This window comes from Acinonyx jubatus, chromosome A3, assembly GCF_027475565.1.
Source record: "Acinonyx jubatus isolate Ajub_Pintada_27869175 chromosome A3, VMU_Ajub_asm_v1.0, whole genome shotgun sequence".
NCBI lineage: Eukaryota > Metazoa > Chordata > Mammalia > Carnivora > Felidae > Acinonyx > Acinonyx jubatus.
In genome coordinates, this window is record NC_069388.1 from 130,593,565 (window position 1) to 130,602,285 (window position 8,721).

At 56.7% G+C, this 8,721-nt stretch overlaps 1 long non-coding RNA gene across 1 annotated transcript; it reads right to left on the reverse strand.

Moving 5' to 3' along the window:
• Window positions 1–4,787: 4,787 nt before the first annotated feature.
• On the reverse strand, window positions 4,788–8,345 carry LOC128311379 (uncharacterized). Its single transcript, XR_008289784.1, has 3 exons — window positions 8,040–8,345; window positions 7,674–7,835; window positions 4,788–6,463 (listed from the first exon to the last, which is right to left on the reverse strand). It is a non-coding gene; the product is annotated as an uncharacterized LOC128311379 (long non-coding RNA).
• Window positions 8,346–8,721: the final 376 nt, after the last annotated feature.

Consider the following 8,721-nt stretch of genomic DNA (forward strand, 5'->3'; position numbering starts at 1 on the left):
ATGCGGTAGGGAGCTGGCAAAAGGCCCGAGCGCCCAGAACCGTGGCCCAGAACCATGAAGGTGGGGTGTCAGGGTCCAGATGCACTAGAAGCAGCTCCCACAGGACTGACCCCAGACGGACACCATCACCCTCTCAGAGTCGGGTAGGAACAGGGGGTCCTGCCGCAGGCAGGAGACCAGCCCCAGGGGCCAGAGGGTGACGCTCGACTCTCTCTGGGTCTCTTTCCCACTTGCTCCTACACTGGAGGGATTCAAAAACCTCAGCCACAAGTAGTCGAGCCGAGGAAGTAGGAGCCAAGGAAGAGCTCCACCCCGTGTGGTCGGGGTTTCCGAGAGCTGGTTCCCCAGACCTAGGACGCCGTGAGTTGCCGTAGCGGGAGAGGGTTCTGTAGTCACATAAGTTTGAGGACTGCCGACCGTACTGCTATCTGAGTATCCTAAATGTCCTGGCCCACTAAAGGTTCTGATAAGTCCTGCGGGGGCGGGGGAGGGCAGCTCATGAAACTCCTGAGCTCTGGGTTTCAGAAAGGTATTTGTCCACAGAAGCTTTTCAGCGCAGAACATCTGTGAATCCTTTGGGCACTGCTGCTTGGAATTGCCACCAATTCCAAGAGGAGCCACCGGGCCCGTGAGCCATCGTTGTCACCCTGGCCTTTCTCCCTTGTATCGTCCTTGAGCCCTTGGCAAAGACTTACAGGGTCGGGCCCAGACTCAGCTGTGCTATGCGGTTAATGGGGGAAGGGCTGGGTCTCTGTGCCCACGACAGGGGAGAGAGAAGCCAGCCTCTGCCTCCCACCCGTCCTGGCCCCTCTCCCTGGCTTCCCTGGCAACAGGGCCTGCTTCCGGGGGCTAGCTACTTACACGGCCGGCGCCGGGCCCCCACGCGTGCGCCTGTGCTCCTACGGACTTCACGGCAACCCTGTGAAGTTTCAGCCCCGGGTACGTGTACGTAGGACACGTGGGCTCAGAGAGTTTGGGTGAAGTGCCCAAGCCCTGCCCGCCCACCCCCTGCAAGAACGCGCGGCCGCAGTCCTCATCACCATACAGTAAAACCTTGGTTTGTGAGCACAGTTCGTCCCGGAAACACGTTTGCCATCCAAAGCACTCGTGTGTCCAAGCACGTTTCGAGAACCATCGGCTCAGCTGCGATCGTGCGACGTTTGGCCTCACGTACTCGTAAGACATCGCTCGTTTATCAAGTTCAAGTTTATGGGACGTGTTTGCTCGTCCTGCGGAACACTCGCAGGACGAGTTCCTCGCGACCCAAGGTTTCACCGTATTCTGGCCACCTCCGTTCCTGCAGCTTTCATTCCCCACCCCCCCCGAGGCAGCCCCTCACCCCAAGCTTCCTTGGGGTCCCTGCTGAGGCTCCGGCTGAGGGTTTAGAGACACTGCCCTCCTGAAGCCCCTCTAAAGGGAAGGGAACGGACTCTTCCTGGGCGCCCGCAACGTGCCCAGCTCTGGGGGCTGGGGACCTGGGATGCGTCCGACGGGTCCCTGCCTTCAGGAAGCCTTGAGTCTTAGTCCTCAGCATGAAGTCAGCACCCGCATTCCCTTGACACAAACGAGAAAGGGCACCGGAGGTAGGGCTCAGAGTGAGCTGAACCAAGACTCAAGTCCCGGAACACCTTACGTTCAAAGCGTGCACCATCGTCCCTGGTTGCCCTGCATGACATGGTCACCTTTAGCTGTCAATCTCCAGTTTGCTCCCGCTTAATGACGATGAGTCATATTCCTCTCTCCTCCCGGACGGCTCCTGGAGCCCTCTTCCCTCCCAGGCTGTGTTTCCCCCTGACCTTTTCCGCCACCCACGGAACTGGCCAGACTGGCCGCCCTCGAAAGCAGGGCCGAGGCCGGCTCGGCACCCACCTCACAGACACCCTGTGAGCGGCTCTCTCCTCGGGCAGCGGGGACGGGCTGGCAGGGTGCTGAGGGGAGCGTGGTCTGGAGCCCGTCAGCGAGCCGGTTGGGGTCTCGACTCTACCGCCTGGGCCACTGCTGAACCCCCTGTGCTGTGTCCTCACCCGAGGAGTGGGAATATCGACTCTGTGCCCTCCCTCATGGCCCTGGGGCACAAGGGGCACTTAGCACATCTCGTATAATAAATGCCCAACAAAGATCAGGTATCCAGAGGGATTAGTGTTTCCACGGTAGGACAAAGCCTCACGTGGCCAGGCCCGGGATCTTTTGCATTGTGACTTCTCACGCAGAAGCTTCCGGAGGATTCAGGAAGCACCTCCAGGGAGACCTTCTTCTGTTGGGAGAAAGGAAGCCCACCGGCTGTCTCCTCACCTGAGCCTCTCTTCAAGGATTCGGCACGTTTGGGGTAGTGGCAGAGGATCCAAACGCCGGCCCACGACACCCTCCCCACCCCCACCCTGGTTCCAGGCCCTGAGACCAGCCGCCCGGGTGCCCCCAGGCACGAGGCTGCTGCGAGCTGACGAGGCCTGGGCAGGTCAAATGTGATGGATGGATGTTGGCACCCGCCACGCCCCCCCCCCCACACCAAGTTCACACACGGAGGCCCTAATGCCCAGTGTGACTGTAAGTGGAGGTGAGGCCATCAAGGAGGTCATTCAGGTTAAATGAGGTCAGGAGGGCAGGGCCCTGACCCGACGGAACCGGCGTCTTTATAAGAAGAGAAAAGGCCACCCGAGGACACCGTGAGAAGGCCACACGTCTGCAAGCCCGGCAGAAAGTTCTCACCAGAAATGGAATCTGCTGGCACTTGACCTTGGGCTTCCAGCCCCCCAAACCATGAGAGAGAAATGTCTGTTGTGCCTTCTGTAAGGTAGCCTGAGCTGAGACGCTGAGGGGACGTCAGGGTCCAGGCAGGACCACCGGGTGGCCCTGGCCCGGCCCGTCGTGCCGCTGACACCCTGGACCCAGCTCAGACTCACCCAAGGTGGGAGGGGAGCGGGCCGGGTGAGCGGGCTGGGGGCGGCGACTCAGAATGAGAGCGGATGTGGGAGGCACACGGGGTATCATCCACAAATTGTCAGGGCAACGATCCCCACACTCGCGGGGACATCGAGGATAAGACAACACACAGATCACTGGGCCCCCAACTCCTGGAGCTTCTGACTCAGTGGTCTAGAGGGGCTCCGGGGTATTTTCATTTCTAGCAAGTTCCCAGGTGCTGAGATGCTGCTGCTCCGGGAACCCCACTTTGAGAACCACTGAGGGAGTACTGAGGCCAAAGGTCCAAGTCAGAGAGCAGAGGGCCCCCCTCCGTTCCTCCATCCCCGGGTGCCATCGTGCAGATGGGACAGCAATGAGCTGTCCAGCATTTGTCGAGCCCCACGAGCCGAGGAGGTGGGCACGACCACCGCCGTTTTACAGACCCCAGCTCAGAGAGGTGAAGCGACTTGCCTGGGGTCGACACAGCCCCCGCCTTTCCCGTCCTCCGGGTGGCCCTCCATCACCATGGCCTGGCACGCAGGGCACAGCCCCGGGCCCCGGAGCGTCTCCCGAGGGATGTCAAAAACAAGAGAGCAGGCGGGTCCAGATGCAGAGAAAGCCCTTCTCTCCAACCACCTGGGCCCCCGGGTTCCTGCCGGTTTCCAACGGTAGGTTAGAGGGATCTGTATTAGTGTTGTGCCACCCCCTCCCGGACTGTCCCCGAGGGCCGTCAAGGCACAGGCTAGGTGGGAAGGAAGGTGCGTGTCCCCTGCCGGGGCGGCCGGGGCGGGAAGCCTGGTCCCACAGACAGAGAGCCGTGAGCCACGGGTTTCTACGACAACCCGGCTGCAGTTGTCCATAATTATAATTAACTTCAGAGTTGATCATCCTCCTGGACCCTTCTGCCGGGGAAGGCGGAGGAAGTGCTCAGCAGCAGCGGGAGCAAGGGGATGAGTGTCTGGGCCTCTGGGTGGCTCCTGGTCCGGGAGCCTTCGGGGAACAAGATTTGGGAAGGACGTGCCAGGCACCGCGAGGGCACCATGGGGCTGGGTAAAGATCCCTCCAGAGCCTGGCTGTCAGGGGGCCTGCCACCCGGCACTGCATTTACCTCCTCTGAGGGGGAGGGGGCCGGGGCGCAGTCACGGGCACCAGAGCGTGACCTGGGCGGTTCAGAACACAACCTCTCTGGGACCTGAGAACACAGAGCACAGAAGACGGGTGTCCCTGTACCACTGTGGAGGGTGGGGGCTGGCCCAAGGTAAGGAGAGGCATGGTGGCCAAGGCCCAGCCAGTCCCCTGTCCCCAGGGACAGTGCCCTGTCCCTGCCTCAGGGCACAGGAAGTGACAATGATGGCTGCTACTCACTGAGCACTGACTGCGTGCCAGGCCCAGAGTCTAAGCCCCACAGACGCACCTGACCCCAGGAAAGCCCTCAACTATCAGACGCACTTGGCAGATGGGCAACTGAGGCACAGAGAGGTCAGGGGCAGCGTCCAGGCTGCCTGACCTCAGCTCTGCTCCTGTGGGCCCCAGTCTCGCTTCTGACTGTTGGGGCCCACCGAGGCTTTGGTTGGGGGAAAAGAGAACGCTGCTTCCAAAAACAGTTTGAAAACCAGTGTTATGGTCCAACCTCCCCACTTTACAGAAGAGGAAACTGAGGCGCAGGGGGGTGAAATGACCCATCCTCGGTCACACAGCTCTGAGTCCATACATCAAAGGCGAGTCAATCAACAGAGTCATTGATTCTAATGACTTACAGCTTTATAGTGATTCATAACAGGTGGGATTTTCTTTTTTAAGATTTTGGAGATTTCTGCCAAGTGTAGGCTAACTCTTCTGTACTTGACCGCGGAACATTCTAGGTGTGTTGAACTTGCTCTGTCCAGCTCCCCACTGCTTCAGATGGAGGAAACGGTCGGGGTGGGAGGTGGGGGGGAGAGTCAGCCTGGACTGCCCACCCCCGGAAGGAGAGACCGCTGGTCAGGTTAGGGGGACGCTGAGGACAGAGAGGGGAGGGTGAAGGGTGAGGGGTGAGGGAGGAGATAGACAGGAGGGCTGAAAAGCAGGGAAGGGGAGACTCAGGGACGTGGAAATGTATACTGGCAGGAATTTTTCCACCCCAAGAAAGGTATTTTCAGGAATGTATTTGGTATACTTGAGAACAGTCATATTTACAGAAGACACGAACGGCTGGAGTTGCTTAACAGTCCGTGCTTGGGGAGAGGAGACAAAGCGTGGGGACAGAGATGACACAGGACTGGTTACATATTGATCCCTGTTGAAAAGAATGGTGCGTCGGGCTCATTATATTATTCTGTTTGTGTGTGTTTGAAATTTCCCAGCATAAGGAAGCTTTCTAAAAGCATATAATCAATGCATTCCAAAATTTTTAAAGAATAGTTTTCTGAACACGGTTCTCTTTATGAGAAGAGTAGATTAATGAACTAATACCCTCAGCCTTCCCCACCCCTGTCTCTCTCACTCTCTCTCGTCCAGGAGTCAGCAGCCAAGGTTAGCAGCTGCATACTGACATACTGATTCCCCTCTGTCTTTCCTCCAAAACATTTGTTAAAATACTGACACAAAGGAAAAATAATTATTGGTCAGCAAAACGTCACAGAAACCTTCCAAATCCATCCCATCCTGCACAATTTGCTATAAACGTTAAAAGTTTGACAACTTGGCCATTTGTCCAGTGGGCTTTGCCTGGTCCCCTCTGACCACACTGGTCATCTCCGCCCTGGTCCTCACGGTAGAGACGGGGTTAACACCCAGCTCTTCTCTGGACATCTGTGCTATCCTGATACCCGTAAATCTGAGTTGGCATTGTTATTGTTTGGGAAAGCCTCCCCTTCCCGGCTCGGTTTCCCCATCTATAAGAGAAGTGGAAAGATGTGACGCTCACTGAGGTTATCCCAGCACCAGGACGTGAGATGCTCAGCACTGACCTTGGGGCAGGGACAGCGGCGTTACCAGGCTGGGGTCCGTTCTGGAAGGCAGAGAGGGCTCGGGTCTCCTACTCCAGCCACGACCAAACCTTCCCACCCGGCCCTCCCGTCTGGGTCCCCCCGTTCCCCCCGTCTGCAGCCAACCCCAGGAGTAGCCGAACATCCCCAAGTGGGAGCCTCCCGGTTGAGATGAGCAGCTGTCCCAGTTTGCCCGGTCTGAGGGGTTCCCACAACACTGGGCTTTTCGGTACTAAGGCTGGGATAGTCCCTGTCGACCTGATCAGGCCGGTCGCCCTGCTCCCAGGCAAGCTGGCTGCATATATTGTTAGCAGAGAGGGGTATCGGATCGGAAGCAAGTTAAAGCTGTGTCGTGATTACCCAGTTTGGGGAGATGAGGGGAGCAGAGGCTGTTTGTGAACTGTAAGCCTCGCGATTAAAAGACAGCAAAACACCAGGCCTGTGCTGATCAGGGAGACCCAACCGCAAGAACATCTGCGTTCCTGGCATCACTGAACTTGGCCTCGCTTAGGAAAGCAGGAAAGGCAGAAGAGCCTGTTTGAAGAGTCCCGCCTTCTCCGAGTCCACCAGCCAATGAGAAACAGAGCCCGCTCTGCCTGCGGAACAAGAAAAGTGACTTAACCAGGGAGGGGCTGGGGCAAGGCCCAGGGGGGACCTGGGAGGTCAGTCGATGGTGTCTTCACCCCACCGGCCTTCCAGAGGCCATAGTCCGAGGCCACGTCCGCCCCGAGGGCACCTGCCAGGACCTGACAGGCTCGGGCCCAGCCGCGGCACGAGAAGGTGGTGGGGACCTCCCCGCTTCTGAGACGGCCTGCATCTGAGTGGGTTCTGTGACAGTGTAGACGTGCGTCACGAAGTAAAGAGCAGGTAATGCAGACAGCTCCCCTCCCCTTGCTCATCACCCCTTTGTTTCCCCTGGAAAACGGGGAAAGTGTGAGCGGCGGAACGCTCAAGCCTCTCTGATTAGGTGGTGCCCGGTCAGAATATATGACCAGCAGGGGCGTCTGGTGGCTCAGTCTGTTGAGCGTCCGACTCTTGGTTTCGGCTCAGGCCATGATCTCATGGTTCGTGGGTTCAAGCCCTCTGTTGGGCTTAGGGCTGACAGTGCGGAGCCTGCTTGGGATTCTCTCTCTCTCTCTTTGCCCTTCCCCTGCTCCATCTCAAAAATAAATAAGCTTAAATAGATAGAGAGATATATATCTTTCCAAATAATAATGACTGAAGCACCAAACTTATGAATTGCTTATCTTTATTTCACCCCTGTAGTAACACTGCCATCTCCCCGCTGTGGTCCAAACTCGGGCCGAACTCTAACCTGGCCAAGCCTACAGGGGTGAGCCAGGCAACCTCCCGGCTGTGGGGCTGGGGAAACCTGAACCAGGACCCCGAGGGAGGGGTGGGTGTGAACTCGGGTCGTTCTGTGCCAAAACAAATCCTAAAACACAAGCACTAGAACCCGTCAGGTGTCAGTGTGCCTGCAGCCCGAGATCATGATTGAAACTGGAAAACACTTTTTTTAAATTGTTTTAACATGTATTTATTTTTGAGAGGCAGAGAGAGACAGAGCATGAACGGGGGAGGGGTAGAGAGAGAGGGAGACACAGAATCTGAAACAGGCTCCAGGTTCTGAGCTGTCAGCACAGAGCCGGACGCGGGGCTTGAACCCACGGACCGTGAGATCCTGACCTGAGCTGAAGTCGCACGCTCAACCGACTGGGCCACCCAGGGGCCCCAAAACCAGAAAACATTTTGAGTGGAATCATGAACGGGGCAAACCATGTGGAGTGCACGCGCAGCCGTGCTTACCGGGAAATTGGTGGCCTTCTGTGCGGAAAGGAAGGATGGGGAAGCCATGCGCTCGTGGTGACGACGGGTGACCACGCTTGCCTGGTGTGCACTGAGAAACAGACGCGATTTCCCAATCGCTGTGTCGCACCCCTGAATCTAACATGACGTCATACATCAACTCTAGTAAAAAAAAAAAAAAAAAAAAAAGATAAAAATTTTAAAAAAGCAGCAAACTCAGGTCCATCTCAAAGAGTTACAAAAGAAACCGTGAAATAAATCCAAAGAGCGTAGAAGGCAGGAATAAAAATAACAACACCAATTGGTGAACTGAGAAACAAACAGAAGCAGCAAAACCTACAGTTGGTTTCTGGAAAAGACGGGTACCTTCTAGAGAGCGGGCAGAGGAGGAGTTCTGACAGCTACGGATATCCTGCGGGCAGCTCGGAGCTGAGGCTCTCACCGGCGGCGTGTCCCTGGGGGGCCTAAGCGACCTGCCTACGTCTGCTTCTTTGCCTCAAAGTCAAGAAATACAACGTTGGGGCGCCTGCGGGAGGGGGTGGGGGGTCAGTCGGTTAAGCGTCCGACCTCGGCTCAGGTCATGATCTCACAGTTCGTGAGTTGGAGCCCCGTGTCGGGCTCTGTGCTGACAGATGCTGTGTCTCCGTTTCTCTCTGCCCCTCCCCTGCTCATGCTCTGTCTTTTAAAAAATATAAAAAATGAGCTGTAAAAAAATTATTTAATTAAATGGTTAAGATAGTAAATGAAAGAAAGAAAGAAAGAAAGAAAGAAAGAAAGAAAGAAAGAAAAAGACAATGTCTACGCCATCAGCTAATATGAGAATCTAATGTGGCAGTTGTGCACGATGTGTCCAGCAGGTAATAGAAACCGAGTGCCTCATAGTGGCTATTGTCACGGTGCTGATGGGGGTTGTGAATGTTCTGTCAGAGCTTTGGAGGGTTGCGGGGGGGGGGGGGGGGCACCGGGGGAGGGAGGGCTAATCCCCTCCTGGGAAGGGCCAGGGAGGACTGCCTTCCAGGCTAAGCACTGGAGAAAGAGGCCTGGGAAG